The sequence below is a fragment of the Phacochoerus africanus genome, chromosome 2 (assembly GCF_016906955.1).
Source record: "Phacochoerus africanus isolate WHEZ1 chromosome 2, ROS_Pafr_v1, whole genome shotgun sequence".
Taxonomy (NCBI): Eukaryota; Metazoa; Chordata; class Mammalia; order Artiodactyla; family Suidae; genus Phacochoerus; species Phacochoerus africanus.
The window spans coordinates 26192636-26211878 of record NC_062545.1 but is presented as its reverse complement, the minus strand read 5'-3'; positions in this window follow the sequence as shown (position 1 = coordinate 26211878).

Below are 19243 nucleotides of genomic sequence, written 5' to 3'. Positions count from 1 at the left end.
TTTTGCCAGTTGGATAAATGAAAAAATATAATATCTCTGATTTGACATTCAGCTCATTTTGAGTAAATTGGAACATGTGTGTTGTACATTTGTATTTCTTAGTTATTTAAAATTCTACATAGCATGAAAATTAGGGTAACTGCTACTCAGAGCAGAAAATATGGAGGAGTAATTTCTCCTTTCTCTGAACTGGTATTCAGTGCCCTAAGACCCACTGCCTTTCCAGTGTTGTTTGCTAGCTATTTCCTGGAAGATTTGAAGTCATCCTTCAGTATCCAGTAAATTGGTTCTAGGACCCCCACAGATGCCAAAATCCATGGATGCTCAAGTCGCTTATGTAAAATGGTCTAGTGCAGTCAGACCTCTATATCTGTGGATGCAGAACCTGGGAATACGGAAAGGCAGCAATAAGTGAGGCTCGGCCTGATGTGAACCCCTTCACAAAATGACTTCACATGGCTCAAGTGATGAAGGTGGTCAAAAAGCACCAGAACTGGGTATAACCTCACCCCGTCAAGACCCATTTGCTTTCAACAAAATCCAAACTCCTTTCCGAGGCCAGAAAGCCTTGCATCATCTGACCCTCGCTGATCTTACCAACCTCACCTGCTGCCACGTTGCCTCTCCTCCCCAGGGTCCTTCCTGACCTTCTTACTTCACTGCCCCAAAGCCTTTGTAATTACTGTTCCCTCTGCCTGCAGCACACCTCCCTAAGCTCTTCACATGCTCAGCACACTCATCCCTCAGGCTTTAATTTATTCCCCATCTTAACGAGGCTCCTCCCACCCCAACCAATTACACTAACACATCACCTTGTTTATTTCATTAACATGATCTATGTGTAGAGAGGCCCCAAGATGATGCTCAGACTTGATGATTCACTAGAAGGCATCACAGGGCTCGGAATAGCTCTCATAGTCACAATTGTGTTTTATTACAGTGAAAAGATACAGATCAAAATCAGCAAGAGAAAAAAGCACATGAGTGAAGAGCAAGAGAAGCTGGGTGCATGCTTCCAGCTCCCTTCCCAGCAGAGTTACATGGAGATGTCCTTAATTCTCCTGTAACAATGTGTGACAACATGGGTGAAGCATTACCAACCAGGGAAGTGCACCTGAGCCAAGGTGTCCAGGGTTTTTATTGAAGGTCAGTCACATAGGCTTGCAATGTCCGTGTGGCTGACATTACTACTCAATTTCTAGCCACTTCCACCCAGAGGTTAAACTGACACAGCATGGCCCAAGGCCTCAGGCATCTGAAAACACTCTCACTAGGCAGGATATTTCAAGGGCTCAGAGATGGTCAAGGGCCCCTGAAAAGAGGAGTTTCTTTCGAACATGTAGGGTTTGAACAATCTGAGCCAGTTAAGCTAACCCTTTACTGCATAGTCTGAAATGTCCTTGTTCATTTATTTGTTGCTTGTGGACTATCTTCCTCATTAGAAGATGGATCCATGAAGGCTTAGAAAGGGCTTGTCTGTGTCCTCTTGTGCCACACACCTGGAAATTCACCCAGAACCTAGGCGAGTCGGACAATCAGGCTGAATGAATAAACGAATGAGTAAATGCAACATTTGAAGTATTTGCAAATTCCTCTTACCTAAGCTTCTTAAAGGAATTTTGTCATGCTGATACACATTGAGCTCAGAAGAAAGTCATAAAACATAATATTTTCACAAAGAAAAACAAGCTTCTAAAGTTAAGCCCTCATTAGCATAAAATTCTAAGCATTTTTTTCAAGTAATTTTTTAATTCCATAATTATTTGACTTGGCATGAGAATTCTATCTAAATATGTCAGAGGTTTAAAAAATAATTTTGGCTTTGTAATGAATCTCACTTTATTGCAGAGCCTGCCTTTCTCAAATTACAGTAATAATTCTACTACAATGTTTTCTGAAACATTTATGAATTCCTTTAACTTACATTTCAGTAGCATCTTAATCTTTTGTACTTCCTGATGTGGAAATACCCTTTTATCTGATGTCATAATTTCTTGCAATGTATTCCAGTAGAGACAAAAAAAAAATCCTTCAATAAATGAAATGTTTCCAATTTAGAACATTTCTGCTTTGGAGGGAGGAGTGTTTGATGATTACATCCCCTGACGCTCAGTTTTACCATCTGCTCTGCCCACTAATTATAAATGGCGGGAGAACTCACAAACAAGTAGCAGATCAAAATGATTTAAAACCCCTGTATCTGTTTCTTTCCATTTTGCTAAGAAGACATTTATGAGTATTCATGATTCAGGCACAAACCATAGAGTGGTTCTGGTCATACATGACAGAACAATTTGTTTCCTGCATTAAAGATTTCCTAAGGCTAATATGATGCTGGACTATGACTATATGGAAAAGTTCATAGCTTCTTCAGCATTAAGGCATGATAGAAAGTGAGTTATTTAAGGGGTAAAGCTTATGGTAGGGCTGATGACACAGAGATAAGTAGTTTCAACTGCATTTACTTTGCGGAAATCTGTGTTTTGAGATGAAAGGGATTCTTAGAAAAAGGAAAACAAGATGAGAGTACACTGTACACTCTAGAGATTTGTGTAATCAGAATAATACTGCCTGCTAGAATAGAATAAAACCTACTGTGAACAATAAATGTAAGCCCTAACAAAGCCACAGTCTCATGGTAAGTTGCCCTGTTTCTATTTAGTCAAGTATAGTCCTTTGCTTTTGGAAAAATGATTGTTCTACTCTTATAAACCAGTACTGATGTAGTAGACTCTATACTAACCATAGACTTCGCTAATAATAAAAATCACCTGAGTGCCTATTAAAATCACAACTTTCTAGGCTCCATGCCTATAGAGTACCTTCCTGTAGGAAGAGGCAGGTATGTAAAATTTACCTTCCAGGAGTTCCCGTTGTGGCGCAGTGGTTAACAAATCCGACTAAGAATCATGAGGTTGCGTGTTCGATCCCTGGCTTAGCTCAGTGGGTTAAGGATCCGGCATTGCCGTGAGCTGTGGTGTAGGTCGCAGATGTGGCTTGGATCCTGCGTTGCTGTGGCTCTGGTGTAGGCCGGTGGCTACAGCTCCAATTCGACCCCTAGCCTGGGAACCTCCATGTGCCGCAGGAACAGCCCTAGAAATGGCAAAAAGACAAAAAGACCAAAAAAAAAAAATTATCTTCCAAATGGCATGCTGGGCCAACAGGAAATATCCTGGATAAACTAGACCATATGGTCACTAACAGTCTGGGTGTATATTTATCAAGAATTCCATGTGATTCTTGTGGAGGGAGAGTGGGAATGCTCCCATCTCCCTCTGTTTCTCTGTTTCTGTAGCACTTCTAGGAGTTTCTGTCTGGAGGGAACCATCTAGACAGTCACAAGGAAGGGCCTTTCAAGAAGAGTGAACGAATGTTGGGGATTACTTGCATCCCAGGGAAAGGGGCCTTTCAGCGCTAAAACCAAGTCCTGGGCAAACAGGGATCTTATCACCCTCTCATGGAGACCCAAGCAAAGCAGCCTTTCCAGAGACTTAGTGAAGGGAGAAGTCAATAGAAGGAAAAGTGGGTGACATATTGGGTCCAGCCTCCCACTGGTCTCTCTACTCAAGGTTGTTTTAATAGAAGACGGGCCAGAGGGAGTTCCCATTGTGGTCAGTGAAAACAACCTGACTGGTATCCATAAGGATGGAGGTTTGATCCCTGGCCTTGCCAGTGGGTTAAGGATTCCACATTGCTGTGTGCTGTGGTATAGGTCACAGACATGGCTCAGATCTGGTGTTGCTATGGTTGTGGTATGGCAGCTGCAGCTCCGATTCGACCCTAGCCTGGAAACTTCCATATGCCAGGGTTTGGCCCTTAAAAGACTGAAAGAGAGAGAGAGAGAGAGAGAGAGAGAAAGAGGCTGCAGTTCTCATGAATTAATTTAGTCCCAAGACCTCCTTGGAGGTTAGCAGGAATGGGTTACTATCTGCTCGGGCATTTTATCTCACTTAGAAGGTGATAGTTTAGTAAAACATAGGAATTGGGGTATTTGATGGACTAACACATTATCCAAACACTTTACTCAGCACCAGCTTCAGCCAATCTCGCTCAGTTCTCCTGTCTGGCTGGATCAGGAGTTTGCAAACAACCTCCTCTCTCCCTCCCCTCTCCACTCCCAATTGACACCTGCTCTCCTCTCTGGAAGGAGTTGAATATCAGTTCTACTTTAAGACCTGTCCTGCACAGCTCGATTCCAAAACCCTCACTGCCTAATACGGAGCAGAAGAGAAAGAGAGCTTGGTGTTTGAGGGACCTCATACAACTGGGAGTTTGTATTGGGAGAGGATGGAAAAATTGCCTCTTTAACAAGGGTCCCCAGAGGTCAAGGCTCCAGAGATGTGCTGGGGACATACATAGCCAGACCACCGATGGGGATTCAGAGAGCAGTCAGAGGGAACAAGTGTGTGACTTGAGTGGTGCAGATGGGGTTTAAGGGCTTAGGAGGGGAGACATCACAAGAGAAAGAGTCAAGAGGGAGATACAGGACTTAGGCAATGCAAGTTAAAATCAAATAGGAGCCCGTCTGCGCTGAGCACATGCACCTGAGAAAGAATTGTCAAAAAGAGCTCTTTTGCGTCACAATGGGGTGGCAGCTCTTAGCTGCTACAGACTGCACAAGCAGGGATTTCCACCCCTGCCTGGCTCCCAAGGGGCAAGAACAGCAGCAGTCACCATCTGAAACACTACATTATCTCAACAGCTTGTGTCTCATAGATTGTTGCACTTTGCAAGTCGTACTGAATGAGGCAGAGTGAACTTTCTTTTAACCTTTCAAATGGCTTATCTGTATTTATCCCCGATTGCAAAAGATATTCTCCTTAATGTATGGAATGAAAATGTTCACAAAATCACAGTCAATTTAACTTCTTGTAAGGACATTATAGTAGCTCATTCTGACATATCTTTATGTGACTCGCAGGAAAAATAGATCAAGTCTGAGGTATTTCTAATCATTCATATATATATATGCAGATGGGGTTTAAGGGCTCTTAGTCTCTCTCTATATATATAGACTAAGTCATGGTTTTCAGAATGGAATTTATAAGGGATTGCATTAAGCTGGTTTCTAAGATACCTAAGAAATAGGAGTTCTCTTGTGATGCCGTGGGTTAAGGATCTGGCATTGTCAATGCAGTGGCTTGGGTCACTCTGTGGCATGGTTTTGATCCTTGGCCTGGGAACTTCCACATGATATGCGTGCAGCCAAAAAAAACAAAAAACAAAACAAACAAACAAACAAAAAAAACCTAAAACAAACAAACCCTAAGAAACAGACATTTCCTAAGACCTTTTCAGTTTTATCATGTGTGGCAATAATTTCTTCACTAAAACATTTTTGAAGGAAGGACAACTGTACGGATGTGAATTTGTATAAACTTTAGGTCCCAAGCATATTAATATTTGAGAGATGACAATAATAGAACTTTCCAGGGTGAGAACATTGGTTCAAAAAGTCAGGATTCCTGGGTTCTCATTCAGATTATCCAGTAACTAACCATGTAAACTGAAACTCCCCTAACATCCTTGTGCCTTAGAAGTCTTTTCTATAAAATAAATGTATTCAACAAAGTTGTTTCCAAAATGTGTCTTCTCGCCCCCAAACCCTGGCTGAATTTTCCTTCCAACTTTTCTCATTCCTTCTAGCTGGAAATCGCAAAAGATGATAAACAACTGTACTTGATCCCTTTCTAAGTTTGGAAATAGTTGAGTGATCAACGCCGGAGTCAGATAGATGGAGAAGAGCAAAGTGCAGGTTGGATTACTGATAGAAGCTGGGCTAGTGAAGGTAACTTGTTCTAAGTACTGCACCAATGGGCCTCCCAGGATACCCATGACTTAAGTCACTGGCCCAGCTGGGCCACCTCAGACTTTGCCACACAGATGGACAGAGGATGTATGTTGTCCTGAAAAGGAAACAGGGTCCAAAGAGAAGAGAAACCCAGAAGAGTTTAACCCAAAACTTTCAGTCCCTTTTTAAAATGTACCAACCACTTAAGTCATCCTCTCACTGCAGGGAGAAGGGAGAAAGCAGAGAGAAACTGAACAGGTTCCATCCATATTTCTCCCTTTTAGGAAGTGTAATTAAGCATTTTTTAAAATGACTGTAGCTGAGAATTGCATAACTTAGTGAATATATGAAAAATCAATACATTTTACATATTAAGTGAGTAAATTGCATATGAAATGTGAACCAAATCTTGATAAAACTGTTACCAAAAAACAATTATACGAAGCATATAATCTACTCTCATGAATTGGTATAAATGAAATTCATTGAAAAGTGTAAGTTAATAAAGTTCACTCAATAAGAAATCATCTGGGGGAAGCTCCCCTAGTGGCTCAGCTGTAATGAACCCAACTAGTATCCATGAGGACGCAGGTTTGGTTCCTGGCCTTGCTCAGTGCATTAAGAATGAGGCATTGCCGTGAGCTGTGGTATAGGTTGCAGATGTAGCTTGGATCTGGTGTTGCTGTGCCTGTGCCGTAGGCTGACAGCTGCAGCTCTAATTTAACTCCTAGCCTGGGAACCTCCATATTCCATGTGTGCGGCCCTAAAAAGCAAAAAAGAAAAAAGGAAAAAGAAAAAAGAGGAAGAAATCATCTGGAGTGCCTAGCAGCTGAGGATCTGGCATTGTCACTTTTGTGGCTTGGGTCACAGCTATGGTGCCAGTTAGATCCCTGGCCCAGAAACTTCCACATGCCATTAGTGTGGCCAAAAAAAATAATAGAAGAAATAATCTCAATAGCCCTCATATTTACTAAAGACATAATAGTTAAAAATCCACAAAAAGACCAGGCCTAGACAAATTCAATCGTAAATTGAACTAAAGAAGAATTCAAGAAGAAATAATCCTAATTCTATATAAACTTTTCTAGAAAGAAGGAAAACTTGCTAACTTATTTTATGAGGGTAGCATTACCTTGATACCAAATCCAGAGAAGACATTATAATAAAACTACAGACCAATATCTTTTATCCATATAGACACAAAACCCCTTAACAAACTATTAACACATCAAATTGAACAATACATAGAAAGGATAATACATCATGATGAAAGCAGATTTATCCCAAGAATGCAAGATTAGATTAACTTTTGAAAATCATTCATTGTAATGTCTTATACTACAGGCTAAAAAGAGGAATTCCCTGGTGGCACACTAAGTTAAGGATCCAGAGTTGTCACTACTGTTGCTTGGGTCATAGCTGTGATGTGTTTGATTCCTGACCTCAGAACTTCTGCATGCTGTGGCCAAAAAATAAAATAAATAAATAAATTTTTCAAAGCTCAAAAGAAAAAAAAACATGATTATTTCAATGAGCGAAAAACAAATGAAAAAAATAGAATCGCCATTTATGATAAAAATTTTAAGAATATTAGGAACAGAAGGGAGGGATCTTCCTCAATCCAAAATAGGGCATCTACACAAACCCTCGACTAACACCAATGGGGAAAAACTGAATGTATTACCCTACGATAAAGAAAAAGACAGGGATATCAGTCCTTACTTTTTTATGTGTTCAGATATGAGCATGTATGCAGCTTGAATAACTTTTCATAGGTTTTCTGATTATTTGTATTTCTTCTTATATGACCCCCTATTGCCCAATTAGGGGGTAGTACTCATCCATATAACACTCTCTTCTTAGGGGTAGTAAATCTTTTTCATATATATTGCAAATGTTTTTCTCAGTTCATCATACAATTTTTGGTCATTTGCTTTTTAATTTTGTTTATTATTTTCAGTAGAAATAAACATTTTATAAAGTCTGAACATTATCCATCTGTTTATTGCCTTTTAATGCTTGAAATTAAGCTATGGACATTACAGAAGATTGAACTGTAATTGCTAGTCAGAATCTTCATCCTAGGAAGCCATATTTTTTCAATCTTCTCTGTAAAGTTAGGAACAAAGAGCTTACTTCAGTGAAGATGTGGATAACCTTGATAAGAAGGTGAAGAAACTGAGTTTTCATGGCAAATGTCAACTTTTGTCATTTTTTTCATGTGGTATTTAATACACATGGATCACTTTCCAATAAAAAAGCTAGGGTTCCCCCATTTTTTCCAGATCAGGTATTTACCCAAGTCCTTAGAGTCAAAATATCTGCTCTACAACACCTGTCAAATGCTGCTATTTGAAAGAAGTTGTCTATACCACACGGGTGGCTCTGAAGACCACCCATGCCTTTTTATCTTGGCATCTGTAGAATTCAATATGGTTCTTGTCAAATGAATTAACAAACATTGCCAGTTAGAATAATTAGATTGAAATGTTTAGGAACTGATGTGTGCAAAGATCCCTTGACTTACAGACACTCGACTTCATGTATTATGAACAGAATGACTACTCCTCCTTGCCCACAAGTCCTCTTCTGTCACTGATACCCTCTTTTCCAAGGATATCAAGAACGGTCCCCTGCTACTGACACTCGGAGCCCTTTCCCCTCTTACTGTGGAGACCAATAGTTGCCCTGTTTAGGGCTTTTCCAACCAATGGCACCTCCACCCACTCTTCCCATTGCCAAAATCATCAGGACTTCTGAGTCTTGGGACTCATCAGTCTCAGGGCTCAGAATTGAGAGTGTGAGGTAGTGGTCAGTTCTCTCTTCCTGGAAATACTAAGAACTACATGCAGGAATAGTTCATCCCCATGATGGATTAAATGAGATTTTGTGAGTTTGGCCAAGAACATAGTCACTGCTTATAGTCAGTTCCAAGCACAGACTTATCAAAATAGTTTTTGAGTTCATAGGTTGGGGTTGTCTGTAGGATGAACATTAAAAGTTATAGTAATTTGAATGGCCGTCATTAATAAGTCCACAAATAACAAATGTTGGAGGGGTTGAGGAGAAAAGGGAGCCCTCCTGCACTGTTGGTGGGAATGTAAACTGGTACAGCCACCATGGAGAACAGTTTGGAGATAACTTAGAAAGCTATACATAGAACTTCCATATGACCCCACAATCCCACTCTTGGGCATATATCTGGACAAAACTCTACTTAAAAGAGACACATGCACCCGCATGTTCATTGCAGCACTATTCACAATAGCCAGGACATGGAAACAACCCAAATGTCCATCGACAGATGATTGGATTTGGAAGATGTGGTATATATACACAATGGAATACTACTCAGCCATAAAAAAGAATGACATAATGCCATTTGCGGCAACATGGATGGAACTAAAGAATCTCATACTGAGTGAAATGAGCCAGAAAGACAAAGACAAATACCATATGATATCACTTATAACTTGAATCTAATATCCAGCACAAATGAACATCTCCTCAGAAAAGAAAATCATGGACTTGGAGAAGAGACTTGTGGCTGCCTGATGGGAGAGGGAGGGAGTGGGAGGGGATCTGGAGCTTGGGCTTATCAGACACAAGTTAGAATAGATTTACAAGGAGATCCTGCTGAGTAGCATTGAGAACTATGTCTAGATACTCATGTTGCAACAGCACAAAGTGTGGGGAAAAAAATGTAATGTATACATGTAAGGATAACTTGATTCCCTTGCTGTACAGTGGGAAAATAAAATTTTTTAAAAAGTTGTAGTAATTTGATTTTTCTTTTTATTTGATACAGTATTAAATGCACATTTTATCTTTAATATTAAAACCCAGTCCAATTGTAAAGATAAAAAGAGGCCTGCCTGCAGCTAGCTCAAGGAATCTACCAGCCATAAAGGCAAGCAGAATTTATTTCCCCTTCAACATGACTTGTCAATTCCCTTCTACATTTGTTTGTGTGTCAAAACCCCCAAGCTTCTAAGGGGACGTGATCTATGCCTGTAAAACTGTATATATAGTTCCCCTTAAATGAAAAAAATAACTGAATCACAGAGGAGAAACATTCGGCCTTTCTCATTTCTGAATTTCTTCCAAAATCTCTTTAGGGTTTGTTAAAACAGAACATTTTTGCTGTGTAAATTTTCAAGTGTGACAAAGGCAGATCAGAGGAGAGCTCTAGAGAAGAGTCTGCATTGTTTTACTGTCCGAAAGGCAATTTCATTTCTTTCTATTTCCAGGAGCAAATGTTTCTTCTCCAATAAAGCAAGGCCCAGGATTAGGGGTCTTCTCTTTCAGCACCTGTCCTGCCCCTCCAGCCTGATAGCTCCATCAGCCAGACCGCACATGCTGTTTCACCATATGTCCGGCACTCCTAGACTCTAAAAGCACACCCCGAAGGGTAGTAATCAAGAAATAGCATATTGCCACCCAGGTCATGTATGTCTGGTTGATTCTAGTGCTTTTTTCCAGCTCCCTGGACTTCCATACCCACCCATAGGTTAGATTTGAGATTACAAGAGGTGAAATCATTTTGTTTGGTTCTTGCATCCACTCCTAAGTCCCAAGAGAAAACTGCTTTTCTTCCAATCACTGAATTGTTGTCTCAGTGAGTTTCTCGGAGTTAGCTAATAAAATGCAATCCCTTATCTAAAAGTATGTCTAATTCCGGAGTTCCCATTGTGGCTCAGTGGAAATGAATCCGATTAGGAACCATGAGGTTGCGAGTTCGATTCCTGGCCTCGCTCAGTGGGTCAAGGATCCCGTGTTGCCATGAGCTGTGTTGCAGGTCGCAGACACAGCTTGGATCCCATGTTGCTGTGGCTGTGGCGTAGGCCGGCGGCTACAACTCTGATTAGACCCTTAGCCTGGGAACCTCCATATGCTGCAGGTGCGGCCATAGAAAAGAAAAAAAAAAAAATATGTCTAATTCCAAAAAGATTTGAAATTGTTTGTTCCCTTAGTAAATGGACAGTTAAGGTTTAAATATAAGCCAGAACAGCGCATAAAAACATAAAGACAGGTATTTCCAGACATCTAATGTAATATTATACAAGTATAATTGTTAATATAAGTATAATTGTTCACTCAAACATTGGTGTATTTTTACTGAATAACCACTGTGTGCCAGGCACCACATTAGGCACCGAGCATTCAACCATGAGCAAAACAGGCACAGTTACTGCCTGGTTCTTAAACTACTTGCTCCTGGAAGAGATGGCTGAGCTGGAGAGTGATCAGCACAATGACGGCTCTGAGAGTGGGTGTAATAGCCTGAGGAGGTAGGAGGGAGAGGGAGAGAGCTGTCAGAAAAAGAGAGCTAGGATGGAGGTGTGAGGTTACTCTGAGAACCAGTAAACAGAAGTACAGTTAGAAAGTACAGGTGGAGGAGTTCCCGTCGTGGCGCAGTGGTTAACGAATCCGACTAGGAACCATGAGGTTGCGGGTTCGGTCCCTGCCCTTGCTCGGTGGGTTAACGATCCGGTGTTGCCGTGAGCTGTGGTGTAGGTTGCAGACGCGGCCCCCATCCCGCGTTGCTGTGGCTCTGGCGTAGGCCGGTGGCTACAGCTCCGATTCAACCCCTAGCCTGGGAACCTCCATATGCCGCGGGAGCGGCCCAAGAAATAGCAACAAAAAAAAAAAAAACAGAAAAAAAAGAAAGTACAGCTGGAATAATAGAACGACAACAGGGAAATTCACTTTCACGGAATCCAACAAAGGAGTGTCTTTTAAAGAAAAGTAGTCAATGATGTCAAATGATATCAATAAAGAGATACAATAAAAAGAAAAGGTTGCCTAAGGTGTTTAAAGAAGAGAACTGGCAGGAGGGGCAGGGCAGGAACTGGCAGTAAAACAAGCCACTTGGCAGAGGAGGCGTCGGGAGAGACATAAAACAAGGAGCCTGGAATCCCTGGCCTCCCCTCTGATCAGCTGGTTCTCTCCTACTCACGTTCAGATCAAAGTTTAGATGGTGCTGCTTGGGGAAAGGCTCCCAACCCCACGTCTTGGTTAGGCGCCCCTCCTACCTGCTTCTCCCCTCATGGCCCGGCCAGATTTCTTCCTTGACTGTGAACGGCAGCCAACAACTCCGATGAACTTAAGCAGAAAGACAATTTTTCAGAAGGATATTCGGTAGTTCACAGAATTTTAATGGAAAGGCTGCAAAATGAAGCTGAGAAAACAGGACAAATCCAAAGGAGACTGAGCAGTGTGAGATACAGTGTCAAGGTCAAGTCTCCAGGTGGGGGGTAGGTTAGCCAGCCACCCCCATCTGGCTCCTTCACCAGATGCTGGGTGCCACGGCCATTGTATCACTGCAGAAATGATTTCCAAACTGTCCCCTGGCCCTTCACTTTATTAAACTGTGGAGCAAAATCATATATATATATCAAAGGGGATATAACACGTACAGTTTAAAGAATAGAGTGGACACTTCTGCAGCTACTGCTGAGTCAGAATTCAGAAGCCCCTTGAGAAGTCTCATGATTTCTCCCTCATTTCCCAGAGCTGGATAAGTCTTGGTTTCCGGTAGGACATGCCCCTTGTTTCTTCCTCCACAATAGGTTAGCTCTTCTTGACCTTTGCTTTTTCAAATGAATTTTATTTTATTCTATTATTTTTTAATAGCATAACTTTTTTTTAAAGAAATATTTGTAGAAACGCCTAATATCTGCCGTTCCTGCCATGGCGCAGCGGAAACAAATCCGACTAGGAACCATGAGGTTGCGGGTTCGATCCCTGGCCTCACTTAGTGGGTTAAGGATCTGGCATTGCTGTGAGCTGAGGTGTAGTTCACAGACACGGCTCGGATCTGGCATTGCTGTGGCTGTGGTGTAGGCTGGAGGCTTCAGCTCTAATTCAGCCCCTAGCCTGTGAACCTCCATATGCTGTGGGTGCAGCCCTAAAAAGCAAAAACAAACAAACGAACAAACAAAAAATGCCTAATACCTAGGAGGAGCTCAGTACATTCTTTGGTCTTTCTTCTCTCATCTCCTGTAGAAGTCAAATTGTGATCCTTGAATAAATGACTTAGAGTCTCAGAAAATAATACAGTTTAAGATATGCTGCGAGAAGAGAATTATTTTTCAGTGGAACATTTAGTCTCTTTTGCCCACACATTTACCAAAGCTCCCTTTAACTTCGGGAGTCTTCCAAGCATTCATCAAAAATAACAATAGAATTAGGCCAAGAGAATGGTAGCAGCATAAAGGGGAAACAAGAATCATTAAAAGTGTTATGGGTTTCAAGCCTGATTTCTTTTTGATTTTGGTTGTTATAGCAATATGCATAACTAATTAAACTTAAGAAAACATTTTTCTTTAATTTGATCATAGGATATCACAAATTCCTTTTACTTTCTTTTTTTAAACTTATTTTTATTTTTTAAAATTTTCAGAGTTCCCATTGTGGTATAGAGGAAGCAAATCCCACTAGTATCCATGAGGATGCAGGCTCAATCCCTGGTCTTGCTCAGTGGGTCGGGGAACCACATCTGGCATTGCCATGAGCTGTGGTCGCAGATGTGGCTTGGATCTGACATTGCTGTGGCTGTAGTGTAGGCTGGCAGCTATGGCTGCGATTCAACTCCTAGCCTGGGAACTTCCATATGCCGCTAGTTCAGTCCTAAAAAAAAACAAAAAACAAACAAATAAAAATTTTTCACTCATTTCTTCTATCTCCCACCCCCTGCCTCTGGCAACCACCAGTCTGTACCTATATCTGTGAGCTTGGTCGTTTTAGGGTTTTGGGTGTTTTAGATCTCATAAGTGCGTGAGATCATATGGTATTTGTCTTTCTCTGCCTGACTTATTTTACTTAGGGTGATACCCTTGAGGTTCATCCATATTGTCACGAACAGCAAATTTCATTCTTTTTATGGCTGAATAACATTCCATTGTGTATACATACCACATCTTCTTTATTCTTTCATCCATTGGTAGATACTTAGGTTGTTTACATGTCTTGACTGTTGTAAACAATGCTGCAATGAACATGAGGATTCATATATCTTTTTGTATTAGTGTTTTCATTTTCTTCAGATAACGTCCCAAAAGTGGAATTGCTGAATCATATGGTAGTTCTATTTTTACTTTCTTAAAATATATCTATATATATAGATAGATATATATATAGTGATTTTTATTTTCTTCCATTATAGCTGGTTACAGTGTTCTGTCAATTTTCTACTGTACAGCAAGGTGACCCAGTCACACATGCATGTATACATTCATTCTTCTCACATTATCATGCTCCATCATAAGTGACTAGACATAGTTCCCAGTGCTACACAGCAGGATCTCATTGCTACTCCATTCCAAAGGCAATAGGTTGCCAAGGGGGAGGGAATGGGATGGATTGGGAGCCTGGAGTTGGTAGTTCTATTTTTAAACTTCTAAGGAGACACTGTCCTGTTTTCCATAGAGGCTGCACCAATTTACATTCCCATCAACAATGCACAAGGGTTACCTTTCTCCACATTCTAGTTAGCACTTATTATTTCTTGTCTTTTTGATAATAGCCATTCTAACAAGTGTAAGGTGGTTTGATTTGCATTTTCCTGATTATCAGGGATGTTGAGCATCTTTTCATCTACCTGTTAGCCATCTGTATATCTTCTTTGGAAAAATACGCAGATCTTCTGCTTATTTTTTTATTTTTTTAATTTTATTTATTTATTTATTTATTTATTTATTTATTTATTTATTTTAAATGAGCGTTGCAATGTTTATTTCAGGTTCTATCTTGTTTGTCTGTTTTTGTTTTTGGTTTTTTTGGTATTTTTTTTTTCTTTTTTGCCACACAGGCAGTATGTGGGTATTCCTGGGCCAGGGATTGAACCTACACCACACAGTAGCAACCAGAGCTGCAGCGGTGAGAACGCAGGAGCCTCAACCCACTGGGCCATCAGAGAACTCCCTATTTTTTTTTTAATTTTTTAAAATGATTTTTATTTTTCCATTATAGCTGGTTTACAGTGTTCTGTCAATTTTCTACTATACAGCAAGGTGGCCCAGTCACGAATACACATACATTCTTTTCTCACATTATCATGCTCCATCATAAGTGACTAGATACAGTTCCTAGTGCTATACAACAGGTTCTCATTGCCTGTCCATTCCAAAAGTAATAGTTTGTCTATTTTTTAATTTAATTTTTTTCCTATTGAGTGGTATGAGTTTTTATATATATTGAATAGCAACCCCCTAGCAGATATATAATTTGCAAATATTTTCTTCCATTCAGTAAATTATCTTTTCATTTTGTTGATATTTTCCTTTGCTGGGTCAAAGGTTTTAGCTTGATTTAGTCCTACTTTATTTTTGCTTTTGTTTCTTTTGCTTTTGGTGACAGATTTAAAAAAAAAAAATCATTGCCAATATCTACTTTAAGGAGCTTACTGCTTATGTTTTCTTCTAGGAGATTTATGGCTTCAGGTCTTTTCTTATAAATTAAAGTATAGTTGATTATGATGTTATGCCAATCTTTTTGTATAGCAAAGTGACTCTGTCATATGCATACATACATTCTTTTTTTTTTTTTGTCTTCCCTGTGGCACATGGGGTTCCTGGGCCAAGGATCAGTTCCAAGCACAGTTGTAACCTATGCTGCAGCTGTGGCAATACCAGCTGGGGTTGGAATTGAACCTGCATCACTCCAGAGACAACACACCAATCCTGTTGTGCCCCAGCAGGAATTCCCTTTTTTTTTTCCCTCCATCGTGGTCTGTCCTAGGATACTGGATATGGTTCCCTGGGCTCTACAGTAGGACCTCATTGCTTATCCATTCTAAAAGTAATAGTTTGCATCTACTAAACCTCCACTTTCAGTCCATCCCACCCCTTCCCCCCTCCCCCTTGGCAACCACGAGTCTGTTCTCTATTTCTGTGAGTTTCTTTCAGTTTTGTAGGTAAGTTCAGTTGTGCCATATTTTAGATGCCACATATGAGTGATCTCATATGGTATTTGTCCTTCTTTTTCTGACTTACTTCACTTGGTATGAGGATCTTTAGTTTCATCCATGTTTCTGCGAGTGGGATTATTTCATTCTTTTTTATAGCTGAGTAGTATTCCATTGTGTATATGTACCACTTCTTTTTAATCTATTCATCTGTCAGTGAACGTCTAGGTTGTTTCCATGTCTTGGATATTGTAAATAGTGCTGCTGTGAACATAGGGGTCCATGTACATTTTTGAATTATAGCTTTGTCCAGATATATGCCCAAGAGAAGGATTGCTGGATCCTCTGGTAGTTCTATATTTAGTTTTCTGAGGAACCTCTATACTGTTTTCCATAATGGTTGCACAAATTTACATCTCTACCAACAGTGTAGGAGGGTTCCCTTTTCTCCACACCCTCTCCAGCTTTTGTTATTTGTAGATTTATTAAAGATGGCCATTCTGACCAGTGTGATGTGGTACCTCATTGTAGTTTTGATTCGCATTTCTCTAATAATTAGTGATACTGAGCATCTTTTCATGTACCTATTGCCCGTCCATATGTCTTCTTTAGAGTAATGTCTATTTGAGTCTTCTGCCCATTTTTCAGTTGGTTATTTGTTATATTTAGTGTTGAATTATATGCATTGTTTGTATATTTTGGAGATTAAGCCCTTATCAATTGCATCACTTGCAAATATTTTCTCCCATTCTGTGGGTTGTCTTTTTCTGTTTATTGTTTTCTTTGCTATGCAAAAGCTTGTAAGCTTGATTACATCCCATTGGCTTAATCTTTGTTTTTATTTCTATTACCTTCAGAGAATGGCCTAAGAAAACATTGGTATGACTTATATCAGAGAATGTTTTTCTTATGTCCTCTTTTAGCAGATTTATGGTATCATGTATCTGGTTAAGTCTTTATGCCATTTTGAGTTTACTTTTGTGCACGATGTGAAGGTGTGTTCTAATTCCATTGATTTACATGCATCTGTCCAGTTTTGCTGGCACTACTGCCTAAAAAGACTGTCTTTTTCTCATGTTATATTCTTGCCTCCTTTGCTGAAAATTAATTAGCTGTAGGTGTTTGGGTTTATTTATGAGTTCTCTATTCTTTTCCATTGGTCCATATGTCTGTTTTTGTACCAGTACCACACTGTCTTGATTACTGTAGCTTTGTAATATTGTCTGAAGTCTGGGAGAGTTATGCCTCCTGCTTTGTTTTTCTTTTCTCAGGATTGCTTTGGCAATTCTGGGTCTTTTATGTTTCCATATAAATTTTTGGATTATTTGTACCAGTTCTGTGAAAAATGTCATGGGTAATTTGATAGGGATCACATTAAATCTGTAGATTGCATTGGGTAGTATGGCCATTTTAACAATATTAATTCTTTCAATCCAGGAGCATGGGATATCTTTCCATTTCTTTTAATTCTCTTCAATTTCCTTGATTAATGTTTTATAGTTCTTAGCATATGTCTTTCACCTCCTTGGCCAGGTTTATTCTGAGATATTTAATTTTGGGGAGTGCAATTTTAAAAAGTATTTTTTTACATTACTTTTTTGGTATTTCATTGTTAATATACAAAAATTCAACCAATTTCTGAATGTTAATCTTGTATCCTGCTACTTTGCTGAATTTGTTTATTAAATCGAGCAGTTTTTGTGCAGAGTCCTTAGGATTTTCCATACATAGTATCCTGTCATCTACATATAGTGACAGTTTTACTTCTTCTCTTCCAATTTGGATACCTTTTATTTCTTTTTTGGGTCTGATTGCTGTGGCTAGGACTTCCAGTACTATATTGAATAAAATGGTGAGAGTGGGCATCCTTGTCCAGATTTAGTAGGAAGGCTTTCAAAGCTTTTCTCCATTATTATTATATTAGTTGTAGGCCTTTTATTATGTTGAGATATGTTCCCTCTATATCCACTAGAGTTTTTTTATCATGAATGGATGTTGGATTTTGTCAAATGCTTTTTCTGCATCTAAGACAATCACATGTTTTCTGACTTTTCTTTTGTTAATGTGGCATATGACATTTGATTGCTTTGCATATGTTGAACCATCCTTGTGAACCTGGGATGAATCCCACTTGGTCATGATGTATGATCATTTTTATATGTTGTTGGATTCAGTTGGCTAAAATTTTGTTGAGAATTTTTGGTGTCTATATTCAGCAAAGATATTGGCTTACAATTTTCTTTTTTGGTACTAAATTTGTCTGGTTTTGGTATTAAGGTGATGGTACATTCATAGAACATCTTTGGGAGTGTTACCTCCTCTTCAGTCTTTTGGAAGAGTTTAAGAAGGATTGGTATAAGTTCTTTGTATATTTGGTAGAATTCTCCTGTGAGTGGCTTCAGGTCTTATGTTCAAATCTTCAATTCATTTTTAGTTAATTTTTGTGTATAGTGTAAGACAGTTGCTAAGTTTCATTGTTTTAAAAATGGCACTGTTCAGTTTTCCCAACATCATTTTTTGAAGAGACTGTCCTTTCCCCATTGTGTATTCTTGGCTATATTAAATTAGCTATGTGAAAAAGCTATAGTACTTAAAGCAATATGGTGTTGGCATTAAAACAGACACATGGAACAATGGAACACACTATAGAGCCCAGAAATAAACCTACATATATGTGGTCAATTAATTCACAACCAGGGAGCCAAATGAATTTTAAATTCATCCTTTTCTGCTCCATGAAAACAACTGTTGGGAATGTCACTAGAATTGCTTATTATACAGTATTTCATCTTCTTTACACAAATGAGATACATCTCTCCATTTACTTCAATCTCCTCAAAATTCTTCAATAAAGATTTGGAGTATTAGGTACAAAGGACTTACACATTTTCTTACATTTATTCCTAGATGCTTTATATTATTTTATGCAACTAATTTTTTGTTGCTTTTTTTTGGTTTTTGCTGGTGAATATAAATGCAATTGTCTTTTTATATTAATACTACATCTAGAAACCTTGCTAAAGCCTTACTAATCCTTACAATTTATCTGTAGATTCTTTTGAATTTTCCTTGTAAGTACTTCTGTCATCTAGAATAATGGTTATTTCATTTATTCCTAATTCTTGTACTTTTTTTCTTGTTTTATTTTGCTGCCTGAGATCTTTAGTCAGTACTTGGGAAAACTGAGCTGAATGGCAGCTGATAGAGGGGATGTAATGACTAAATGCATTGGCTGGGAGCCAGCTGGCCATTTACCCTTCTGTTCACTGGCATCTCACTTGATTTTCTGGATTTGACCATAATTGTATCGGGAAGTTAAAGTTTTATAGTTTAATGTATGTTAATGTAGTTTACAGTTAATTATGAAGTGAAATTTAGAAAAAAATTATTCACTGTTGTCAAAAGCAACAAGCCTTCCCATCAAGTTTTGGTTATGTATTTTTTGGATTAGGCATTTTTTGGCTTTTCAATAGTTGTGTGTGTTAATCAAATGGAAATCTGAAATACCAAGGAAAAAGCACTCAGATAAAAAAAAGACCTATTTA